This window comes from Xenopus tropicalis, chromosome 5 (assembly GCF_000004195.4).
Source record: "Xenopus tropicalis strain Nigerian chromosome 5, UCB_Xtro_10.0, whole genome shotgun sequence".
Lineage (NCBI taxonomy): Eukaryota > Metazoa > Chordata > Amphibia > Anura > Pipidae > Xenopus > Xenopus tropicalis.
In genome coordinates this window covers 6,458,439-6,485,246 of record NC_030681.2, presented here as the reverse complement: position 1 = coordinate 6,485,246, position 26,808 = coordinate 6,458,439, and positions in this window count along the sequence as shown.

Below are 26,808 nucleotides of genomic sequence, written 5' to 3'. Positions count from 1 at the left end.
AAGGGTTACTTTATATGTGTGTGTGTGGTCCATTAATTGGACTCTAATGACCTTGTGTTACAGGTATGTGCATTAATAGTGGATCAGAATCCTTGGGATAATGGGTTAATTTATATGTTTAAGTCCATTAATAACATTATACTAAGGGATGGGCCTATGTGCATACAGTCAAAGCACAGTAAAGGCATTTCAGCATGGAATGGGTTAATGCTAATATGTCTGCAGAGTATATTTATGGCATTATGTTATGGGTTAATTCATATATATATGTGTGTGTGCAGCTACAGTATCTATATCTATAATATTTCGGCATTTCGGAACATGAACTGCATTAAAGCATGGGATGGGTTAATTTATAAGCATGTAGTATTATTATTATTATTATTGTTATTATTAATATTGTGAATAACTAGTCAGTAATGCCCCAGTACCCAGTCTGCCGTTCAGTTATATTTACAGCTTTATTCTGACTTTTACTCTTTAAAAAACTTGGGTTTGGATTAATATTAAAGTTCAGATATTTGGTGCAAGGCGCCACTAGGTTTGTGTATTGGGAAATTTGGCGATTCTGTATTGTTGGGTGACAGTGACGCAGCCGCGCCAGGATATTACAGGGTATGAGGGAAGCCAAGGGGTTAAAAAATCATACAAGGACACATTGCAGAATTTAAGGGGTTAATTAAAATAAACCGGGGTTTAAAGATGCAGAATATATTGGTAGCGGGGCAAGGCTTGTTGGCTGGCAGTGCCAATGTGCTGGGGGCCACACTGGGGGGGAATCAGATTGGGCAGAAATCATTTGTGGTGTGGGCTGCGCGGGGTTAAATGATGGGGCGTGTGAAGCCATTAATGAGCCGGTTGGGAAGTGGAGTTCTGACTGTGTTGGTGCAGCAGGGAATGGTGTGCTAAAGGGTTAATAATAAATATAAACAAATAAACCTGCTGCATTTCCTGCAGAAATGATAGAATGAGTGGGGCCCCCCCAGGCCACAAAGGCCGGGTATCAGTTTAGGAAATAAGCACACAGTTTGTATCCAGTGCAGCCCGCAGCGCCCTGTATCAGTACAGCTGGGGGGCCCCTATACAATATACTGAAACATCCGGGGGGCCCTTTCCCAAAGGGCCCCCCTCTAGCCAGACTTTGGGGCAACCGCTCTTTCTTCCACTGCTCGAAAATCATCTCTACCACTTCCACCACCTAATAGTTCTGGGGCCACACCCTGGCCCCCCAGCTGCCTCCCTGTGGCCTCCCCAACTTCTACCCTGTGGCCCCCCAGCTTCTACCCTCTGGCCTCCCCAGCTGCCACCCCTTGGCCCCCCAGCTTCCACCCTCTGGCCCCCCCCAGCTGCCACCCCCTGGCCCCCCAGCTTCTACCCTCTGGCCCCCCCCAGCTGCCACCCCTGGCCCCCCAGCTTTCACCCTCTGTCCTCCCCAGCTGCCACTCTGTGGACCCCTAGCTACCACCCCCTGGCCCCCCCAGCTGTCACCCTGTGACCCCCCCCCCAAGCTGCCAGTGATGTTGGGAATCCCAGTGCAGGTTTTGATATAAATCCCACTGTTCTTTTTTATTATCCACAATCGGTCATTAATAATCACACACAGTGGCACAATGACAAAAACAGTTGTTTTTACTACTTCTGGCGCTAGTGGGAGCATCGGGCTGGCAATGGCCCCGGCTAGCAAATACCAGCTGGCCCCGTACCACTGGGGAGCCCTGTGCTTTATACAAACATTAAAGGGGAACTCCGGCTTCTGAACCAACATAACCCACACAACCCAGAAACCCCTAATACCCCTATCCCTGTAATCTGTTCCTTCAGTAAGTAGGAATAAATCCCATTTTATATGCTGAAATCCAGCTGCAAAACTGTTCTACTCTTTCTGCATCATTTGTAATCCTGGCAGGGGAGGAGGGACTAAAACACTGATGTTACAAATGGTAACAACTTCCTCCCCAGCTTACAGACAGCCTGCAGGAACTACATAACCCACAATGCATTGCACTGGGATGTCCCTTTCCTTATTGACATCACGTGTGCAGCAGGGGATTGTGGGATTGGGAGGAGGCAGGCTGAAGGCAGGCTGGGGGGGGGCGGCTACTGTAACAGTTTATTTGAATCACAAAGTAGCCAGCCAGACAAGTAGGGGAAGAGGGGTGGGGCTTAGATAATATGGGTGGGGCTTAAGGAACAAGGGTGTGGCTTAGAGAACATGGGCGGGGCTTATGGAACGGGGGTGGGGCTTACGGAACCATTCCAAACCTTGGAAAGGCTGTATATTATTTAATTGATGTATATTGCAAAGTTGCTTGAAATTATGTTTCCTTAAAAAGTTGTGTTTGGTTGAAGTTCCCCTTTAAATACAGGACTGAGCTGGTCTATGGCTTCCAGATCTCAAGGTCCGGGCCTGGGTGCCCCTGGGTGTGGGTGCAAGGGAAGCATTGGGTGCCCACTAAGCTCATCTCCTAGGGATGCCCCAAGGCCTGCTGGGTAAAAAAGGGCCCAAACTGTGGATTTCGCTTGGCTTTGTGTCCATAAGCGACGAGCTGGCAATGGATCGAGACTGCTCAGCGGAACCAGACCCATCTATCCCTGGTGCAGTTAATCCCTGATGAATGGAGCGCACTTAGTTTATTCTGGGCACGGGCCATAGCAACCTGGCGGTTCCACCTAATGCGCACCCATTATTTCTATTAGCTGCATTTCTGGCTCCGCCGATTAAAGACATTATTTTCTCAAAAAGAGCTGGATCTGGATCTGAAATGTATCTCCAATAAAGTTAAGAGCAGATATCGCGCGCAATAGAAAGCTTATTAACCAAAATAATAACTTGTGCATCAGCGAGGGCTGGTAATGGCTTCCCGGAGTAATTACTGCCGAGCACAATGGGCGCACGGAGCAGCGGAACGGGGAGATAAAAGCTCCGCACGTGGGATGGGAAACGGGGGGAAATTAGGCAACAAATGGGAGCGGCGCTTCCAGCAGCAACAAGGAACCGGGCTTTAAAGGGTAAATAAACCTTATCTCTAACTGTTTCTTTTTTTCCATTTCATTTTCATGGAAATTAAGAGCAGAGAGGGGCTGGTGAAGGGAGTATTTGGGGCACATTCACAGAAACATAATGTAGTAGATAGGGGGCACTGTTTCCCGACTGTAAACACAGTATATATATAGAGAGAGAGAGAGTGTATATATATATATAGAGAGAGAGAGAGAGAGAGAGAGAGAGAAAGAGAGAGAGAGAGAGAGAGAGACAGTAGGACAAGATGGAGACAGAAGGGCAAGATGGAGACAGAAGGGCAAGATGGAGACAGAAGGGCAAGATGGAGACAGTAGGGCAAGATGGAGACAGTAGGGCAAGATGGAGACAGTAGGGCAAGATGGGGACAGTAGGGCAAGATGGGGACAGTAGGGCAAGATGGAGAGAGTAGGGCAAGATGGAGACAGTAGGGCAAGATGGGGACAGTAGGGTAAGATGGGGACAGTAGGGCAAGATGGAGACAGTAGGACAAGATTGAGACAGTAGGGCAAGATGGAGACAGTAGGGCAAGATGGAGACAGTAGGACAAGATGGGGACAGTAGGGCAAGATGGAGACAGTAGGGCAAGATGGAGACAGTAGGGCAAGATGGGGACAGTAGGGCAAGATGGGGACAGTAGGGCAAGATGGGTACAGTAGGGCAAGATGGAGACAGTAGGGCAAGATGGAGACAGTAGGGCAAGATGGGGACAGTAGGACAAGATGGAGACAGTAGGGCAAGATGGAGACAGTAGGGCAAGATGGAGACAGTAGGGCAAGATGGAGACAGTAGGACAAGATGGGGACAGTAGGGCAAGATGGAGAGAGTAGGACAAGATGGAGACAGTAGGGCAAGATGGAGACAGTAGGGCAAGATGGAGACAGTAGGACAAGATGGGGACAGTAGGGCAAGATGGAGACAGTAGGACAAGATGGAGACAGTAGGGCAAGATGGAGACAGTAGGGCAAGATGGAGATAGTAGGGCAAGATGGAGACAGTAGGGCAAGATGGAGACAGTAGGACAAGATGGGGACAGTAGGGCAAGATGGAGACAGTAGGACAAAATGGAGATAGTAGGGCAAGATGGGGACAGTAGGGCAAGATGGAGACAGTAGGGCAAGATGGGGACAGTAGGGCAAGATGGGGACAGTAGGGCAAGATGGGGACAGTAGGGCAAGATGGGGACAGTAGGGCAAGATGGAGACAGTAGGGCACAAGGGCACAATGATGGGAATATGGGGACAGTAGGGTAATAAGGTTACAGTGAGGGAATAGTAACTCTCTGTCTCAGTACAACTCCCGGCACCCAACTAAAGCAGTGCAGTCAGTGTCTATTTTGCCCGAGGCGCTGCCGCCACTACAGGTTTTTATGCTGCAGTGATTGGGTCTCACTGCTCCTGTGGGGCCCTTCCAACTAACGGGGCCCTATCAGGGGACATGGGAGCCACTTATGGATTCAGTGTATGGCTTTCCCTGCTAAGCACAACTACAGCCCCCCCCCCCCATTGCTTGATAAACATAGGAAATTCCCCTGTAATCCTGCTGGGGGCGCTGTGTAACTGGGATCTCTATGTGATATTTTGTTTCAACTCTTCTGAATAAATGAATGTATTACTGAAATATTAACCATAAGGCCTATTTCTTTCTTTCTTAATTAGTTACAGGGCAGTGTCCGGTGATCTGAAATGAAAACACAGGCTGAGCCGTATTATATATTAAAGGGGAACTTCAGCTTCGTTAAAGAGCCCCACACAACCCAGAAACCCCTAATATCCCTATCCCTGTAACCTGTTCTTTCAGTAAGTAGGAATAAATTCCATTTTATATGCTGAAATCCAGCTGCAAAACTGTTCTACTCTTTCTGCATCATTTGTAATCCTGGCAGGGGAGGAGGGACTAAACCACTGATGTTACAAATTGTAACAACTTCCCCACAGCTTACAGACAGCCTGCAGGGACTACATAACCCACAATGCATTGCACTGGGATGTTCCTTTCCTTATTGATATCATGTGTGCAGCAGGGAATTGTGGGATTGGGAGGAGGCAGGCTGAGGGGGGGGGGGCGACTACTGTTACATTTTATTTGAGTCACAAAGTAGTCAGCCGGACCAGCAGGGGAACAGGGGGCGGGGCTTAGGGACCTGTTCCAAACCATATTACAGGTATGGGACCTGTTATCCAGAATGCTTGGGGCCTGGGGTTTTCCGGATAAGGGATCTTTCCATAATTTGGTTCTACATAACTTAAGTCTGCTAAATATCATTATTGAATAAACCCAATAGGGCTGTTCTGCCCCAATAAGGGGTAATTATATCTTAGTTGGGATCAAGTACAGGTACTGTTTTATTATTACAGAGAAAAGGGAATCATTTAACCATGAAATAAACCCAATAGGGCTGTTCTGCCCCCAATAAGGGGTAATTATATCTTAGTTGGGATCAAGTACAGGTACTGTTTTATTATTACAGAGAAAAGGGAATCATTTAACCATTAAATAAACCCAATAGGGCTGTTCTGCCCCCAATAAGGGGTAATTATATCTTAGTTGGGATCAAGTACAGGTACTGTTTTATTATTACAGAGAAAAGGGAATCATTTAACCATTAAATAAACCCAATAGGGCTGTTCTGCCCCCAATAAGGGGTAATTATATCTTAGTTGGGATCAAGTACAGGTACTGTTTTATTATTACAGAGAAAAGGGAATCATTTAACCATTAAATAAACCCAATAGGGCTGTTCTGCCCCCAATAAGGGGTAATTATATCTTAGTTGGGATCAAGTACAGGTACTGTTTTATTATTACAGAGAAAAGGGAATCATTTAACCATTAAATAAACCCAATAGGGCTGTTCTGCCCCAATAAGGGGTAATTATATCTTAGTTGGGATCAAGTACAGGTACTGTTTTATTATTACAGAGAAAAGGGAATCATTTAACCATGAAATAAACCCAATAGGGCTGTTCTGCCCCAATAAGGGGTAATTATATCTTAGTTGGGATCAAGTACAGGTACTGTTTTATTATTACAGAGAAAAGGGAATCATTTAACCATGAAATAAACCCAATAGGGCTGTTCTGCCCCAATAAGGGGTAATTATATCTTAGTTGGGATCAAGTACAGGTACTGTTTTATTATTACAGAGAAAAGGGAATCATTTAACCATTAAATAAACCCAATAGGGCTGTTCTGCCCCAATAAGGGGTAATTATATCTTAGTTGGGATCAAGTACAGGTACTGTTTTATTATTACAGAGAAAAGGGAATCATTTAACCATTAAATAAACCCAATAGGAGTGTTCTGCCCCAATAAGGGGTAATTATATCTTAGTTGGGATCAAGTACAGGTACTGTTTTATTATTACAGAGAAAAGGGAATCATTTTTAAAAATTAGAATTACTGTCTGACAATGGAGTCTATGGGAGATGGTAATTCAGAACTTACTGAATAATGGGTTTCCTGATAAGGGATCCCATACCTGTATTACATAAAACATATTATTTAATTGATGTATATTGCAAAGTTGCTTGTAATTATGTTTTGCCTGTGTTTGGGTGGAGTTCCCCTTTAATGCACTGAATACAATAAGGGGCCCTAATAAATGAGGCTCCTGTAGTGGAACGGTTCCGTGGTTCTAGGAATGGAGGCGCCATGGTTACGGGCGCGGTGCCAGTCATTCCCACGGCGAGGTCTCATTAACGCAAAGGGGGCGGATTGTTTCAGGACATTTTATTGCGCAAATAAATAGCGGATTATTGGGCAGGGGATAAAGATCCGGCTCTGATGCAATTTATAGTCTGACTCCGTATGATCGTCCCGCCGCCGAGCGCGCTCATTGCCTCGAATGAACCAACAATAAATATCTCCATCTCCGAGCAGCGGTCATTATGGGAGGGATAGGGAAGCGCTTAATGGAGCGTTACGGGCGCGAGAGACATCTGGAGAGTCTGGGAGAACAGTAAATACGAGAGCGTCGCCGTTAAACGGTTTCATTAGGAGCGAGGGGATGCCGCAGGGCGTATTTATCAAGGTCTGCTTAATGATTGAGCCAAGAAACAGGTGCAATATGGGCAGTTGCCACATTTATAAATGTGCCCCTGGGGGTCGGAACCTAGCAACGAGCCCAACCGGCAACGGGGGGGAGGTTCCATCGCTAGTGTTGGGGGCACAACTGCACCAGCTTTTTGCCACCCCTGGTAACTCTGAAGTTTCTCAGCTCGCTTCATGGAAGCAGCGCCCCCGGAGGTCACTAAGCAAATGGACCTTGGTCTGGTTTGGCCATTAGTGTTGGGCTAAATTGGGTCACAAATTTTAAAAGTAAAAAAGACTTTATTCAAAGTTACATTAAAACATTCCCAAAGGCCCTCTGTGTTTCATGGCCTATGTATTAATATGCCCAACTTTCCTACCTACCAACCTGCCTACCTACCAACCTGCCTACCTACCTACCTACCTACCTACCTACCAACCATAGAGTTACCCAGCCCAGCACTTTAGGTTCCTTCCCACAGGGATGTATTATTCCTAAAGACAGGGTCGGACTGGGGGGTCCCCACACCCTCAAGGTGCCTCCACCTACAGGGATTGGGTCTGGGCCGGGGGGCCCACCAGGTTTTTTCCCAGTGCCCTGCTGGCCCAGTCCGACCCTACCTAGAGAGATCAGCCTATAGAATCCGGCAGCCTATATGCATTGTCAGTCGCTGTATGGGCACTAAGCCCTGGGTGCTGCCAGGGTGGGACTGGGCCGGCGGGACAATGGGAAAAAACCCGGTGGGCCCCAGTACTTGTGGCCCGGTCCCGATCCTTGCCAGGAACTTTAGGCACTTCACCCCAACCCTTGATCATAAAAGGTACACAATATAGGGGTGGGGTTCCCTGAGGGGGTAGCCATGGTGCGACCCAGACACCCCATTCTGACACTGGGTGCTGAGTTGGTACTCTAGCGAGTAATCAGAGGGACCCATCAAATACTTACCTTGGGCACTTTATATATCTCAAAATAAACTACACGCAACACTAAAACAAACACATAGTAACATAGTAAGTTAGGTTGAAAAAAGACGTACGTCCATCACGTTCAACCATAATGCCTATATATAACCTGCCTAACTGCCAGTTGATCCAGAGGAAGGCCAAAACCCCATCTGAAGCCTCTCTAATTTGCCTCAAAAGGGGAAAAAATTCCTTCCTGACTCCAAGATGGCAATCGGACTCCAAGTGCATAGTCTGCCCATCAGCAGAACTACAGTTCCCAGCATGCTCAGCCAGCTGGGGGATCCCTTGTGAATGATGGGAGCCTTGCCCTATAGCAGCGTGAAGTCTGAGAGCAGTTTAACCAAACTATTTAGTCTACGGGAAAATTCAACTTGGCTTTTAATTAAAAGGGATTAAGGCGGTAATCGGGAATTTAAGCCTCTTACGGACCCGGAGTTGTGACATATGTTTCATCCTCCGCTCAGGGCTCGCAGTATCATTAGCCCCCCCAAAGATTGTGTATCTGCTCGTTACCGGCTCACTAATTATATCCCAGGTTACCTGGGGGGGGGGCTGCGGAGGTTGTATCCCCTCAGGGCATAGGGAGTGGGAGTAGTAGCAACATAGTGGGCCAGTAACCATAGCAACCAGCCTGGGCAGGGGCATCACTGACTTATTGTATGGCACCTTTTGTCATTCCTATATAACCCCCTTGTCATGTGATGTTGCATAATGAGCCCCCAGATGGGAAAAGGTGGATGGCGCAACCCGTAACGCATCAGGTCCATTTCATCTGAAGCCAATTAACTGCGGGACAGAACCAGAACCTTCCCAGAACACCAAGGGAAGAACATACAAATGCTGGAAGGGTTCCGGGGATGGGGGGGGCTTCAGTAAGTTTGGGGGTGCTGCCGCCTAGTGGAAGCAGCACCCCAATGTGCAGAGCTTTAACATCACATGACCTTAAGGGGGAGATTTAGCAACATTCCAATTTGATGCGACTTTATTCAAACCGAATTCACAATCGCGAAAAGTGATAAATAAGCCCCTGAGGGTTTGGATTTGGCCGAACAATGAGGATTTGGCCGGATTTGAACCCCAGAAAAAGTAAAGGGATTTGGCCAGATCTGGAAGTGGATTTACATCCAGTGGATCCTGTGTGTAATGGATCTCCAACTGGGCTGATAAAATCATTTTCAATCAGAAGAGACAGGCGGGGGATTTGTGCTGTGTTTTAGGGCTCTGGTACACGGGGAGATTAGTCGCCCGCGGCAAAACTCCCTGCTCGCGGGCGACTAATCTCCCCGAGTTGCCTTCCCCCTGCCATCCCACCGGCGAACATGTAAGTCGCCGGCGGGATGGCAGACGCGGCGGCGCGATTTCGCGCAAATCGCCGAAAAAGACTCGCGAGGCTTTCTCGTCGATTTCCCGAAATCGCCCCGCCGCGTCTGCCATCCCGCCGGCGACTTACATGTTCGCCGGTGGGATGGCAGGGGGAAGGCAACTCGGGGAGATTAGTCGCCCGCGAGCAGGGAGTTTTGCCGCGGGCGACTAATCTCCCCGTGTACCAGAGCCCTTAGGGGGGTAAAAATGTGCCGCAAACCCCTCTATAGCCCCCCCCCCGGCCCTCCTGAACTGCACCAAAGTCACTTCTATAGACAATTAATATTACATGTTATAAAGTGTCACATTAATCTAATCGTTTATTAAAGCTTTTAATAACTCCCTTTGTTTAATGAAAGAAAAGGACTTTGATCGATGGTTTTATATTTGTATTTTCTTAGTTACAGTCACAGGCGCCTTCCCCTTATTATATAGAGTGTTTGTGCCCTGGGTACCCCTGGAACTATAGCAGGGTGACTGTTACCCCAATGTTTCTATATATCTGTAACCTTGTTATGGGCTAAGGGGGCCCAGCCTGAAGGCCAGTTAGGGGGGGATTTGGGGTGAGTGCTTATTTGTGCCCTGGGTACCCCTGGAACTATAGCGGGGTGACTGTTACCCCAATGTTTCTATATATCTGTAACCTTGTTATGGGCTAAGGGGGCCCAGCCTGAAGGCCAGTTAGGGGGGGATTTGGGGTGAGTGCTTATTTGTGCCCTGGGTACCCCTGGAACTATAGCGGGGTGACTGTTACCCCAATGTTTCTATATATCTGTAACCTTGTTATGGGCTAAGGGGGCCCAGCCTGAAGGCCAGTTAGGGGGGGATTTGGGGTGAGTGCTTATTTGTGCCCTGGGTACCCCTGGAACTATAGCGGGGTGACTGTTACCCCAATGTTTCTATATATCTGTAACCTTGTTATGGGCTAAGGGGGCCCTGCCTGAAGGCCAGTTAGGGGGGGATTTGGGGTGAGTGCTTATTTGTGCCCTGGGTACCCCTGGAACTATAGCGGGGTGACTGTTACCCCAATGTTTCTATATATCTGTAACCTTGTTATGGGCTAAGGGGGCCCAGCCTGAAGGCCAGTTAGGGGGGGATTTGGGGTGAGTGCTTATTTGTGCCCTGGGTACCCCTGGAACTATAGCGGGGTGACTGTTACCCCAATGTTTCTATATATCTATAACCTTGTTATGGGCTAAGGGGGCCCAGCCTGAAGGCCAGTTAGGGGGGGATTTGGGGTAAGTGCTTATTTGTGCCCTGGGTACCCCTGGAACTATAGCGGGGTGACTGTTACCCCAATGTTTCTATATATCTGTAACCTTGTTATGGGCTAAGGGGGCCCAGCCTGAAGGCCAGTTAGGGGGGATTTGGGGTGAGTGCTTATTTGTGCCCTGGGTACCCCTGGAACTATAGCGGGGTGACTGTTACCCCAATGTTTCTATATATCTGTAACCTTGTTATGGGCTAAGGGGGCCCAGCCTGAAGGCCAGTTAGGGGGGGATTTGGGGTGAGTGCTTATTTGTGCCCTGGGTACCCCTGGAACTATAGTGGGGTGACTGTCACCTTGCAATGAGAGATAGTAATGGCGCTGAGCTATATGAGATACTAAACTTGCTCGGGAAGGAGGGAGATACAGGAGAAGGACACGGCAGGCTCATTACACTCGGGGTCAGTGCCGGGGGGACTGGGGGCACCAATATGACATTAACCTTGAGATCACACAGAGAAACTAAACAGATATTAAGGAACAGACAGTTCCATACAGTGACTTTCTTAAAGGCCATTTTTAAAAAAGAAAACAAACGTTTATATGATCCTTTAGCTGCCAGGGGGATGCTGGGAATAGCAATCCAACAACGGCCGGAGGGCTGCAGATTGTCAGTCTGATTTATACACTGAAATGTGGCCTTTGTTTTACTGGTGCTTGTGCCCAAGTCTGACGTCCGTTCTGCCCGACTCAGCCCTGAATGACATATTCTCCTTCTCTATTGTGTGATTAGTACAGAGGTAAGTGCACCTACAGCTGCTGACTCCTTGTTAGGCATTGGCCCATTGGCTAGATTGGCAGCTCCTGTGGCTACTCTTATATTCTTATATTTAGCCTGATACATTTATAATAATGAAAAATCCTCTTCATTTTGCTAAAATTTAAAAATCCTTCCCCTGACCGGACCTCATTGCAGCGGCTTCTCACTCCAGATCATTCCGCCTCTTACCCCGAGCCCTGCCCTACTGTTTAGGGGTAACTCTTGGATAGGGCAGTGAGGGGTCCCATGGGTGGATATTGTCCTGGCTACAAGTAACTACAACACATTGAAGAGCTTTAGGATCTAATAACCTTTAGCATTCTGTTGTTCTGATTGGCTGCTTGCCTTTAGCTTGTGAAATCTGTAATACAGGTATAGAACCCGTTATCCAGAATGCTCAGAACCTAGGGTATTCCAGATAAGGGGTCTCTCCATAATTTGGATCTTCATATGTTAAGACTACTAAAAAATGAATAAAACATTAATTAAACCCAATAGTATTCTTTTGCATCCAATAAGGGGTAATTATATCTTAGTTGGGATCAAGTACAGGTACTGTTTTATTATTACAGAGAAAAGGGAATCATTTAACCATTAAATAAACCCAATAGGGCTGTTCTGCCCCAATTAGGGGTAATTATATCTTAGTTGGGATCAAGTACAGGTACTGTTTTATTATTACAGAGAAAAGGGAATCATTTAACCATTAAATAAACCCAATAGGGCTGTTCTGCCCCAATAAGGGGTAATTATATCTTAGTTGGGATCAAGTACAGGTACTGTTTTATTATTACAGAGAAAAGGGAATCATTTAACCATTAAATAAACCCAATAGGGCTGTTCTGCCCCAATAAGGGGTAATTATATCTTAGTTGGGATCAAGTACAGGTACTGTTTTATTATTACAGAGAAAAGGGAATCATTTAACCATTAAATAAACCCAATAGGGCTGTTCTGCCCCCAATTAGGGGTAATTATATCTTAGTTGGGATCAAGTACAATATTCTGTTTTATTAATACAGGGAAAAAGGAAATCCATTTAAAAAATCTGAATTATTTAATTGAAATGGAGTCTATGGGAGATAGGATTTCAGTAATTTGGATCTTTTTGGATAACGGGTTTCCGGATAACAGATCCTATACCTGTACTCTGATTGGCTGCTGGCTCTTAACTTGTAAAAGCTGCAGTGCTTTGATTGGCTGTTTGCTCTTCACTTGTGAAATCTGTAATACTCTGATTGGCTACCTGCCTTGAATTTTTAAAACCACAGACCGAAGCACCTAAAATAACACCTATTTTTGCAGGGTCATTAAGCTGAAAATTAATATTAATGTTCTCCTCACCTGTACGTGTTGCGGAGAGATACAAACGGGCCTATCAGAACCAATGGGCCCGAGGCTGCAGCTCCATGGTTAATGTCGCTCTATACACCAGGGACTATGTGCTGCACAGTGCCACTATCAGATAAAGGGAATACTTACCCTTTATAAGGATGGTTTTATATGATCCACCTTTACACAACTGTATATCACCTTAATACGCCTTTATACACCTTTATATCATCTTTATACACCTTTATACAGTTTTATATCACCTTTATACACCTTTATACCCCTTTATATGCCTTTATTTCTCCTTTATACCCCTTTATATGCCTTTATTTCTCCTTTATATCACCTTTATACACCTTTATACACCTTTATACTCCTTTATACCCCTTTATACACCTTGATATCACCTTTATACACCTTTATACCCCTTTATATGCCATTAATTCTCCATTATATCACCTTTATACCCCTTTATATGCCTTTATTTCTCCTTTATATCACCTTTATACCCCTTTATACACCTTTATATCACCTTTATACACCTTTATACCCCTTTATATGCCTTTATTTCTCCTTTAAATCACCTTTATACACCTTTATACTCCTTTATACACCTTTATAAACCTTTATATCACCTTTATACACCTTTAAATCACCTTTATATACCTTTATACACCTTTATATGGTTTTATATCACCTTTATACACCTTTATACACCTTTATACACCTTTAGAACCAATGGGCCTGAGGCTGCAGCTCCATGGTTCATGCAGCTCTATATATCAGGGACTATGTGCTGCACAGTGCCAATATCAGATAAATGGAATACTTACCCTTTAAAAGAATGAGATTGTCTTCCAGCCGGGGGTTCCTAGGGTCCCTGTCCTCTCTCCCTAATCAGATTGAATGCACTTGGCACCCACTGCTGTTACTCGGGGAGAGACCGGCCCGGTGCCCCCTGTGTGTATGGGAGAGATTAGCAGAGTATAATCAGCCGGTGCTGACAGCCCCCTGCCCTCCCTACTGAGCGACTGTCATGGAGGTGAGCGCAGAGATCCGCGGATAAATGCGGCTGAGTATAAATGCACAGAGGCTGATTCTTCAAGGGGCTCTTTTATGCTGGTCCTCCTAAATATATCATCACTGTTAAAGGCAAAGTAATACCTCGCTGCTACAATTGGTCCAAACAGGTCTGAGGGAACGCAGGTTCTGCCCATAGAGCAGCAGGAGGTTTTATATAATCCCCCCGTGATGTTTAACAGTGGGAAGTCCCCGGGCGGAGTTGCCAGACAGATTTGTATAGTAGAAGTTGATATCTAGGAACCCTAATGGCTCTATGACTGTATTGAGCCCCAATCCCTGGGCCGCAGCCCCCGTTGCTCTGAGTGTTTCGAGGGGATGATCCCTTTCAGCGGCGTCAGATCTAATACAATAATGATGTCGATGATGTAGGGTTTAGTGTGGTCTCATATATATCAACTTTATACCCCTTTATATCAACTTTATACCCCTTTATACCCATTTATACACCTTTATACCCCTTTATATCCCTTTATACCCCTTTATATCCCTTTATATCCCTTTATACACCTTTATACCCCTTTATATCCCTTTATATCCCTTTATATCCCTTTATACACCTTTATACCCCTTTATATCCCTTTATACCCCTTTATATCCCTTTATACACCTTTATATCACCTTTATACACAATTATATCACCTTTATACACCTTTATACCCCTTTATATCCCTTTATACCCCTTTATATCACCTTTATACACCTTTACACTTCATTATATCACCTTTATACACCTTTATACACCTTTATACGCCTTTATATCACCTTTATACACCTTTATATGCCTTTATATCACCTTTATACACCTTTATGCGCTTTATATCACCTTTATACGCCTTTATATTCCTTTATACACCTTTATACGCCTTTATATCACCTTTATACACCTTTATACACCTTTATATCCCTTTATACACCTTTATACCCCTTTATATCACCTTTATACACCTTTACACTCCATTATATCACCTTTATACTCCTTTATATCACCTTTATACACCTTTATATGCCTTTATACACCTTTATACACATTTATATCACCTTTATACACCTTTATACACCTTTATATCCCTTTATACACCTTTATACCCCTTTATATCACCTTTATACACCTTTACACTCCATTATATCACCTTTATACGCATTTATATCACCTTTATACACCTTTATATGCCTTTATACACCTTTATACACCTTTATATGCCTTTATATCACCTTTATACGCCTTTATATTCCTTTATACACCTTTATACGCATTTATATCACCTTTATACACCTTTATACGCCTTTATATCCCTTTATACACCTTTATATCACCTTTATACACCTTTATACCCCTTTATATCCCTTTATACACCTTTATACCCCTTTATATCACCTTTATACACCTTTACACTCCTTTATATCACCTTTATACTCCTTTATACACCTTTATACGCCTTTATATCACCTTTATACGCCTTTATATGCCTTTATATCACCTTTATACACCTTTATGCGCCTTTATATCACCTTTATACGCCTTTATATCACCTTTATACACCTTTATATCCCTTTATACACCTTTATACCCCTTTATATCCCTTTATACACCTTTATACCCCTTTACACTCCATTATATCACCTTTATACACCTTTATACACCTTTATACGCCTTTATATCACCTTTATACACCTTTATATCCCTTTATACACTTTTATACACCTTTATATGCCTTTATATCACCTTTATACGCCTTTATATCACCTTTATACGCCTTTATATTCCTTTATACACCTTTATACGCATTTATATCACCTTTATACACCTTTATACGCCTTTATATGCCTTTATACACCTTTATACGCCTTTATATCACCTTTATACACCTTTATACGCCTTTATATCACCTTTATACACCTTTATACGCCTTTATACACCTTTATACGCCTTTATATCACCTTTATACACCTTTATACCCCTTTATACACCTATTACACTCCATTATATCACCTTTATTCACCTTTATATCACCTTTATATGCCTTTATATCCCTTTATACACCTTTATACACCTTTATACACCTTTATACACCTTAATATCACCTTTATATCACCTTTATACGCCTTTATACACCTTTATACACCTTACTGTAATATCACCTTTATATCACCTTTATATTCCTTTATATCACCTTTTTATCACCTTTATACTCCTTTATATGCCATTATATTATCTTTATACGCCTTTATATCACCTTTATACTCATTTATATCGCCTTCATACCTTATTATTTTTTATTACAAAAGGGCTCCCTGTAAGAGAAACAACTAAATGACACAAGCCAACCAATCAGTTTCCCTTGGGCGCAGCCTATCGCCCCTGAGATCCGTCCGGCTCAGTTATTTACAACAGGACACAAACGTTGGGTGGGAGGAGCTCATTAATAAAACAAATATGTCAAATGTGGTAAAATAGAACCAATTTATTGAGCACCCACTGTACTCTCAGGCGTGTTTGACTCCCCATCCCGCTGCTTTACTTGCCCTTTAAAGCTTTAGTTTTATCCTCTTTAGCAACTTGGATTTTACTAAGGGTGCGAATGGGGATTTCACAAGTCACTGAAATGGATTCCTGAGCACAAGGGACCCATAATATCATTAATGAATAAAGTTTCATTTTCTAGGACCTTTTCAGCCTAATAATGATAAAGTATATAATAAGAGCAGCTCTAGGAATGGCCATCAATCCTTTCCAACCGCAGAGAATACTTTATCACTTACCGATGCTGTTTCTTGCGCCGGCTCGTGGGCCCCAAGGCTTGTTACCTTGTTCAACATTAATGCCTCATTGATTTATTGATGAGTGATACCATTTTCCTATATATCGTCAGATCAAAGGCCTCCTTATCCCTGAAATGTCAAACCTGTAGCCGGCTAGTTACCAGGAATATATATCTGTCAGCTTCGCTCATTAGATACATTTGCTCACAGCTCTAGTGAGAGATAACTTACTGTAATAGTATGGCAGCCAAGGAACTCTCCTGTACTGAGCATGGGCGGCTCCTTACGTTTGCTCATAGCCTGTACAGAGAGATACCATAAAACTATGGCACATAGGGATTCCCCTGTACTAAGCACAATTCAGCAGGAACAGCCCCCTAAGTTTGCTCATAGCCTGTACAGAGAGATACCATAAAACTATGGCACATAGGGATTCCCCTGTACTAAGCACAATTCAGCAGGAACAGCCCCCTTAGCCTGTACAGAGAGATACCATAAAACTATGGCACATAGGGACTCCCCTGTACTAAGCACAATTCAGCAGGAACAGCCCCCTACGTTTGCTCATAGCCTGTACAGAGAGATACCATAAAACTATGGCACATAGGTATTCCCCTGTACTAAGCACAATTCAGCAGGAACAGCCCCCTAAGTTTGCTCATAGCCTGTACAGAGAGATACCATAAAACTATGGCACATAGGGATTCCCCTGTACTAAGCATAATTCAGCAGGAACAGCCCCCTAAGTTTGCTCATAGCCTGTACAGAGAGATACCATAAAACTATGGCACATAGGGATTCCCCTGTACTAAGCACAATTCAGCAGGAACAGCCCCCTAAGTTTGCTCATAGCCTGTACAGAGAGATACCATAAATCTATGCTAGCATAGTTGGGCAATGAAAGTACGACCTCTATTTTTTTGATGATACTAAATTGACAGAATGCAGGACACTGAGAAACTGGGCACTAAGGTAAACTGCTTATAAATGCCCTTTAGCAGGGAGATCTGTGCCCCCAAAGATGCCCCAGTAGCCCCCTATCTTCCCTTTCGGCTGATTCCCAGCACATACTCTGGGCTCCTGTCACTTACAAAGCTGAAGCTCAGAACCAGCACGATGAGCATTAGAATGCAATAACCAGCCGTGTAGCATCAGCTTCTCTGACAGGTCAGTCTCATTTTTTACTTCATGCTTTGCTACAACCCCTGAGATCAGTTTCTCATCAGTTGCCCAGAGCCCACTGAGCATGTGCAGTGCCACTGACACGCCTAACAAAATCCAAGATGGCGAATTCCTGCGATAACTCTGAAGGCCTAGATCATTACTGCTATAGAGATGCCGAACCTTTCAGCTTGTTCATTAAGTTCAATATATATAATGATGTGTAATAAAAAGAATACAGTTTTGGTTTTAGGCAGAGTCTAAGCCCCCTCCCCATGCAGTTCAGATGGTCTTGGATAGTGATGAGCGAATCTGTCCCATTTTGCTTCACTGAAAAATTTGCGAATCTTTCAAAAGATTCGTGAATCTGCGATAAATTCGCGAAACAGTGAAAATGTCACGCGTCAAAAAAAATTGTTGTCCACGGCTATTCTTTTGTTGCCCAGCTATTGTTTTGTCGCCCGCGGCTATTCTTTTGTCACCCTTGGCTATTCTTTTGTCACCCTTGGCTATTGTTTTGTCGCCCTTGGCTATTGTTTTGTCGCATGGGTATTGTTTTGTCGCCCTTGGCTATTGTTTTGTCGCGTGGGTATTGTTTTGTCGCCCTTGGCTATTGTTTTGTCGCGTGGGTATTGTGTTGTCGCCCTTGGCTATTGTTTTGTCGCCCTTGGCTATTGTTTTGTTGCCCTTGGCTATTCTTTTGTCACCCGCAGCTATTGTTTTGTCGCCCGCGGCTATTGTTTTGTCGCCCGCAGCTATTGTTTTGTCGCCCTTGGCTATTGTTTTGTCGCCCTTGGCTATTGTTTTGTCGCCCTTGGCTATTGTTTTGACGCCCTTGGCTACTGTTTTGTTGCGCGGCTATTGTTTTGTCGCCCTTGGCTATTGTTTTGTCGCCCTTGGCTATTGTTTTGTCGCCCAGGTATTGTTTTGTCTCCCTTGGCTATTGTTTTGTCGCCCTTGGCTATTGTTTTGTCGCCCTTGGCTATTGTTTTGTCGCCCAGATATTGTTTTGTCGCCCTTGGCTATTGTTTTGTCGCCCTTGGCTATTGTTTTGACGCCCTTGGCTATTATTTTGACGCCCTTGGCTATTGTTTTGACGCCCTTGGCTACTGTTTTGTTGCGCGGCTATTGTTTTGTCGCCCTTGGCTATTGTTTTGTCGCCCAGATATTGTTTTGTCTCCCTTGGCTATTGTTTTGTCGCCCTTGGCTATTGTTTTGTTGCCCTTGGCTCTTATTTTGTTGCTGGCGGCTATTGTTTTGTCGCACGGCTATTCTTTTGTCGCCCGCGCCAATTTTTGAATGCGCAGCAAATTTTTCCGCTGCGAATGTTTTCATCCATTTCGCAAAACAATCCACCAATGGCAAAACACGAAATTCGCAGCGAATCCATGCCTGCCGAAACATTTCGCCCATCACTAGTCTTGGACTTTCCCACCTGAGGTCACACTTTCTGGTTTGGGGCTTTATCCAATCGGAATCAGTTTATAACCACGCTAGAGATAAATACGGCTTTGTTATACCCGCAGCCTCGGAGCCGTAGTAGGAACATTCAATCTACAACAATAAACATTCTTCCCATATTCATCCATTCAGCAGGGGCCCCCCAGGAGGAGCCGGCTGCACCATGTGGGACCCACTAATGGCCGGGAATGAATGAGTCTTTGTTAATGAGTAATTAGCCAGCTGTACTCTGCAATTCCGAGTCACCGAAAATGTAAAAATTCGCAATTTTGCATCAAATGTAAAAAAATATATTTCGAGGCTTTTCTTCTTCTCGTGCTTTCAATAAAAGTACATTTTGTAGCCATAATAGAACTCCTGTGTGCGGTGATTATGGGTTATTTCCAGCTTCTGTAGCCATTTGCACAGTATTGGTCCCATTATTTTCCCCTAATGGCTTTCTAAGGAAATGCACAAAATATGTCAAATAAAAAGGCAGTGACAGTTGTTGGCTGTGATTAATACATCGCATTTCAGCCGTTGGCTCCTCCCAACGCGCCGCACTCTCCTCTCAATGTGCCACTCGCTTTCCCTTTATACAGGTATCGGATTCATTATCCAAAATGCTCGGGACCAAGGGTATTCCGGATAAGGGGTCTTTCTGTAATTTGGATCTCCATACCTTAAGTCTACTAAAAAATCAATAAAACATTAATTAAACCCAATAGGACTGTTCTGCCCCCAATAAGGGGTAATTATATCTTAGTTGGGATCAAGTACAGGTACTGTTTTATTATTACAGAGAAAAGGGAATCATTTAACCATTAATTAAACCCAATAGGACTGTTCTGCCCTCAATAAGGGGTAATTATATCTTAGTTGGGATCAAGTACAGGTACTGTTTTATTATTACAGAGAAAAGGGAATCATTTAACCATTAAATAAACCCAATAGGGCTGTTCTGCCCCAATAAGGGGTAATTATATCTTAGTTGGGATCAAGTACAGGTACTGTTTTATTATTACAGAGAAAAGGGAATCATTTAACCATTAATTAAACCCAATAGGACTGTTCTGCCCTCAATAAGGGGTAATTATATCTTAGTTGGGATCAAGTACAGGTACTGTTTTATTATTACAGAGAAAAGGGAATCATTTAACCATTAAATAAACCCAATAGGGCTGTTCTGCCCCAATAAGGGGTAATTATATCTTAGTTGGGATCAAGTACAGGTACTGTTTTATTATTACAGAGAAAAGGGAATCATTTAACCATGAAATAAACCCAATAGGGCTGATCTGCCCCCAATAAGGGGTAATTATATCTTAGTTGGGATCAAGTACAGGTACTGTTTTATTATTACAGAGAAAAGGGAATCATTTAACCATTAAATAAACCCAATAGGGCTGTTCTGCCCCAATAAGGGGTAATTATATCTTAGTTGGGATCAAGTACAGGTACTGTTTTATTATTACAGAGAAAAGGGAATCATTTAACCATTAAATAAACCCAATAGGGCTGTTCTGCCCCCAATAAGGGGTAATTATATCTTAGTTGGGATCAAGTACAGGTACTGTTTTATTATTACAGAGAAAAGGGAATCATTTAACCATTAAATAAACCCAATAGGGCTGTTCTGCCCCAATAAGGGGTAATTATATCTTAGTTGGGATCAAGTACAGGTACTGTTTTATTATTACAGAGAAAAGGGAATCATTTTTAAAATTCTGAATTATTTGATTAAAATGGAGTCTATAGGAGACAGGCTTTCCGTAATTCAGAGCTTTCTGGAGAACGGGTTTCCGGATAAGGGATCCCATACCTGTACCAATAAACAAGTTAAAAAGCGAAAGCTGAGGACAGACCCCTGCGGGACCCCACTGGCCCAATTAGAATATGTTCCAATTTGTACTCTATCCTTCAGCCAGTTCTCTGTCCAAGTACAAATATCATGTTCCAGGCCATTATTCCTTTGAATATTAGTGACCTTTTGTGTGGTATTAAGTCTAAGGAGATCCCATCCACTGTCACCCCAATGTCTTGGTTTCTGTTAACCTCCTTATAAAAGGCTAATTAAATGACACATAAAACGATGCTGGCACAGACTTATAGTATTGTGATTTTCAATGTATTTTATCCCTAATTACCCTGCCAAAAGCTTTCCTAGTACTGATGTCAGACTAACTGGCCTGTGGTTATCAGGTTAAGAAAGGGAGCCCTTTTTGAATAGTGGCACCACACTAGCAATTCCCTAGTCTCTGTTCACCATGCCAGACCTTCAGCCCTGTGAGCCAGTGAGTGAAGAGGTTGAGCTATTATAGAGCTAAGCTTGTTCAGTTGCCATAGTGTTATGGTATCTCTCTGTACAGGCTATGAGCAAACTTAGGGGGCTGTTCCTGCTGAATTGTGCTTAGTACAGGGGAATCCCTATGTGCCATAGTTTTATGGTATCTCTCTGTACAGGCTATGAGCAAACTTAGGGGGCTGTTCCTGCTGAATTGTGCTTAGTACAGGGGAATCCCTATGTGCCATAGTGTTATGGTATCTCTCTGTACAGGCTATGAGCAAACTTAGGGGGCTGTTCCTGCTGAATTGTGCTTAGTACAGGGGAATCCCTATGTGCCATAGTTTTATGGTATGTCTCTGTACAGGCTATGAGCAAACATAGGGGGCTGTTCCTGCTGAATTGTGCTTAGTACAGGGGAATCCCTATGTGCCATAGTTTTATGGTATCTCTCTGTACAGGCTATGAGCAAACATAGGGGGCTGTTCCTGCTGAATTGTGCTTAGTACAGGGGAATCCCTATGTGCCATAGTTTTATGGTATCTCTCTGTACAGGCTATGAGCAAACATAGGGGGCTGTTCCTGCTGAATTGTGCTTAGTACAGGGGAATCCCTATGTGCCATAGTTTTATGGTATCTCTCTGTACAGGCTATGAGCAAACATAGGGGGCTGTTCCTGCTGAATTGTGCTTAGTACAGGGGAATCCCTATGTGCCATAGTTTTATGGTATCTCTCTGTACAAGCTATGAGCAAACTTAGGGGGCTGTTCCTGCTGAATTGTGCTTAGTACAGGGGAATCCCTATGTGCCATAGTTTTATGGTATCTCTCTGTACAGGCTATGAGCAAACTTAGGGGGCTGTTCCTGCTGAATTGTGCTTAGTACAGGGGAATCCCTATGTGCCATAGTTTATGGTATCTCTCTGTACAGGCTATGGGCAAACTTAGGGGGCTGTTCCTGCTGAATTGTGCTTAGTACAGGGGAATCCCTATGTGCCATAGTTTATGGTATCTCTCTGTACAGGCTATGAGCAAACTTAGGGGGCTGTTCCTGCTGAATTGTGCTTAGTACAGGGGAATCCTTATGTGCCATAGTTTATGGTATCTCTCTGTACAGGCTATGAGCAAACTTAGGGGGCTGTTCCTGCTGAATTGTGCTTAGTACAGGGGAATCCCTATGTGCCATAGTTTTATGCTATCTCTCTGTACAGGCTATGAGCAAACTTAGGGGACTGTTCCTGCTGAATTGTGCTTAGTACAGGGGAATAGATATAGAGATTATTATGTATTCTCTGTATATTTCCGTTGCTTACAGTGGATAGTATTGGGCTCCCTGAATGGTTAATTGATGAGGAACCTGCAGCAGTCCCAGTATTTGCTGAACCTGAAATAAAAAATGCACATTTTAATTCAACAAATTACCAAGTGGATGAAAATCTGTAGATTGACTTTCGCCAACAAAGCGGTGATTAGTTCTTTCTATTCTGCCACGAAAATTTCCCGGAATTAACGAAATGCAAATCTAATTATTTCTTGTAAAGTAAGAGATTTCTCATTCTTATTTAACAGTTTCACAGGTTAAAGTGATTCCCAAACTCCCCGGGTTCCAACTGAGCGGCCACAGAGCTAACGCTCTACATCATCACTGTTACAGTGTTTACTCATTTCTGCTTTGTTTTCTCTTTTTTTATTAAATATTTTTTATTGAATATTTGTTTTATTAAAAATATAAATCTTACGTTTGCACATTTTCCCCATTTTGGAACTATACGTAACACTGACATGTATTGGCCGATAGTCCCACTGGTGTTTATATTATACTGCTGAAACCAGTGCTTATTGGCTGCCCCGGGTACCCCTGGAACTATAGCGGGGTGACTGTTACCCCAATGTTTCTATATATCTGTAACCTTGTTATGGGCTAAGGGGGCCCAGCCTGAAGGCCAGTTAGGGGGGGATTTGGGGTGAGTGCTTATTTGTGCCCTGGGTACCCCTGGAACTATAGCGGGGTGACTGTTACCCCAATGTTTCTATATATCTGTAACCTTGTTATGGGCTAAGGGGGCCCAGCCTGAAGGCCAGTTAGGGGGGGATTTGGGGTGAGTGCTTATTTGTGCCCTGGGTACCCCTGGAACTATAGCAGGGTGACTGTTACCCCAATGTTTCTATATATCTGTAACCTTGTTATGGGCTAAGGGGGCCCAGCCTGAAGGCCAGTTAGGGGGGGATTTGGGGTGAGTGCTTATTTGTGCCCTGGGTACCCCTGGAACTATAGCGGGGTGACTGTTACCCCAATGTTTCTATATATCTGTAACCTTGTTATGGGCTAAGGGGGCCCAGCCTGAAGGCCAGTTAGGGGGGGATTTGGGGTGAGTGCTTATTTGTGCCCTGGGTACCCCTGGAACTATAGCAGGGTGACTGTTACCCCAATGTTTCTATATATCTGTAACCTTGTTATGGGCTAAGGGGGCCCAGCCTGAAGGCCAGTTAGGGGGGGATTTGGGGTGCTTATTTGTGCCCTGGGTACCCCTGGAACTATAGCGGGGTGACTGTTACCCCAATGTTTCTATATATCTGTAACCTTGTTATGGGCTAAGGGGGCCCAGCCTGAAGGCCAGTTAGGGGGGGATTTGGGGTGAGTGCTTATTTGTGCCCTGGGTACCCCTGGAACTATAGCGGGGTGACTGTTACCCCAATGTTTCTATATATCTGTAACCTTGTTATGGGCTAAGGGGGCCCAGCCTGAAGGCCAGTTAGGGGGGGATTTGGGGTGAGTGCTTATTTGTGCCCTGGGTACCCCTGGAACTATAGTGGGGTGACTGTTACCCCAATGTTTCTATATATCTGTAACCTTGTTATGGGCTAAGGGGGCCCAGCCTGAAGGCCAGTTAGGGGGGGATTTGGGGTGAGTGCTTATTTGTGCCCTGGGTACCCCTGCAGTTATAGCTTAGTTAGGAGCTAAGGGGGCAAATATTTCATTCCCCTAAGGAGGCCTGAAACCAAATAATGTGAAATAAGTCACCATAAGCCAAAACTTACTATTAGAGATAATTAAAATGATAGATCAGCCTATATTAATTAAAATGCACATAACACACAGTGGTATACAGATACGGAGGGGAAATGTCTCTTTCTTCTATTCATTACAGACTGACAAGAAATATTTTCTGAAGTCCAAGAAGTGAAATGTATTCACTTATTTTTATACAAACAGAAGACACGGGGGTTTATCTATTTCATTATTTATGGTCGTGTTCAAGTATTCTTGCCCAATGTTACGAACCGGAGACGTTTCTTTTGGATAATAAATGGGTTTTCTATTTCCTGTTGGATTTAAAGGAGTTTTTGGTTCAGGTTGCACAAAACGAATGAATCGCGCAGGTTTTCTTTTGGCCGCCATTGCAATGATAACACTAATAAACAGTATATTATAAAGTAATTACCAATTATTTATGTATTATTGAATAATTATGGCCAACTAATACATCATTAATAATCATAATTATCAATTAATTTACTAATAAAATACTGTTTTCTGTATTCACACATTAAAAATATCAATAAAAATACCCCCCAAGAAATCTGGTAGCAACCAAAATAAACTCCCACGGAACCAACACGATTTTACTGGACTTTGATGTTGTAAATAACGGACTGAGCACTGATCGTTTGCGGCCTGATCATCATAACGAGCATCAATGTTAATTGGTTTAAAACATGAAACATTAATAGGATCCCAGTTCCAGCACTTACAGCTCCCTCCATTGCAAGTGATGTTAATTGATACTTCGAGATTCATTTGAATTCAATTAGAGAAAAGTGTCATTCACGTTTAGGCAATTATTTAATGATTTGCTCCCAATTACATGTATCGGGGAGTTTCCGGCAATGGAAGCTGTAATAGCGACTCTGTATTCCTGAATTATATAGGGGCAGAGACAGGGGAAAGTGTTGGAAGGGTTACTGCCTGCCCTGCTCTCATTTCCCTACAGAAATAGGGGTTGGTAGCACTAGGTAGGTACCTAATATATAGGGGCAGAGACAGGGGAAAGTGTTGGAAGGGTTACTGCCTGCCCTGCTCTCATTTCCCTACAGAAATAGGGGTTGGTAGCACTAGGTAGGTACCTAATATATAGGGGCAGAGACAGGGGAAAGTGTTGGAAGGGTTACTGCCTGCCCTGCTCTCATTTCCCTACAGAAATAGGGGTTGGTAGCACTAGGTAGGTACCTAATATATAGGGGCAGAGACAGGGGAAAGTGTTGGAAGGGTTACTGCCTGCTCTGCTCTCATTTCCCTACAGAAATAGGGGTTGGTAGCACTAGGTAGGTACCTAATATATAGGGGCAGAGACAGGGGAAAGTGTTGGAAGGGTTACTGCCTGCTCTGCTCTCATTTCCCTACAGAAATAGGGGTTGGTAGCACTAGGTAGGTACCTAATATATAGGGGCAGAGACAGGGGAAAGTGTTGGAAGGGTTACTGCCTGCTCTGCTCTCATTTCCCTACAGAAATAGGGGTTGGTAGCACTAGGTAGGTACCTAATATATAGGGGCAGAGACAGGGGAAAGTGTTGGAAGGGTTACTGCCTGCCCTGCTCTCATTTCCCTACAGAAATAGGGGTTGGTAGCACTAGGTATGTACCTAATATATAGGGGCAGAGACAGGGGAAAGTGTTGGAAGGGTTACTGCCTGCCCTGCTCTCATTTCCATACAGAAATAGGGGTTGGTAGCACTAGGTAGGTACCTAATATATAGGGGCAGAGACAGGGGAAAGTGTTGGAAGGGTTACTGCCTGCCCTGCTCTCATTTCCCTACAGAAATAGGGGTTGGTAGCACTAGGTAGGTACCTAATATATAGGGGCAGAGACAGGGGAAAGTGTTGGAAGGGTTACTGCCTGCCCTGCTCTCATTTCCCTACAGAAATAGGGGTTGGCAGCACTAGGTAGGTACCTAATATATAGGGACAGAGACAGGGGAAAGTGTTGGAAGGGTTACTGCCTGCCCTGCTCTCATTTCCATACAGAAATAGGGGTTGGTAGCACTAGGTAGGTACCTAATATATAGGGGCAGAGACAGGGGAAAGTGTTGGAAGGGTTACTGCCTGCTCTGCTCTCATTTCCCTACAGAAATAGGGGTTGGTAGCACTAGGTAGGTACCTAATATATAGGGGCAGAGACAGGGGAAAGTGTTGGAAGGGTTACTGCCTGTCCTGCTCTCATTTCCCTACAGAAATAGGGGTCAGTAGCACTAGGTAGGTACCTAATATATAGGGGCAGAGACAGGGGAAAGTGTTGGAAGGGTTACTGCCTGTCCTGCTCTCATTTCCCTACAGAAATAGGGGTTG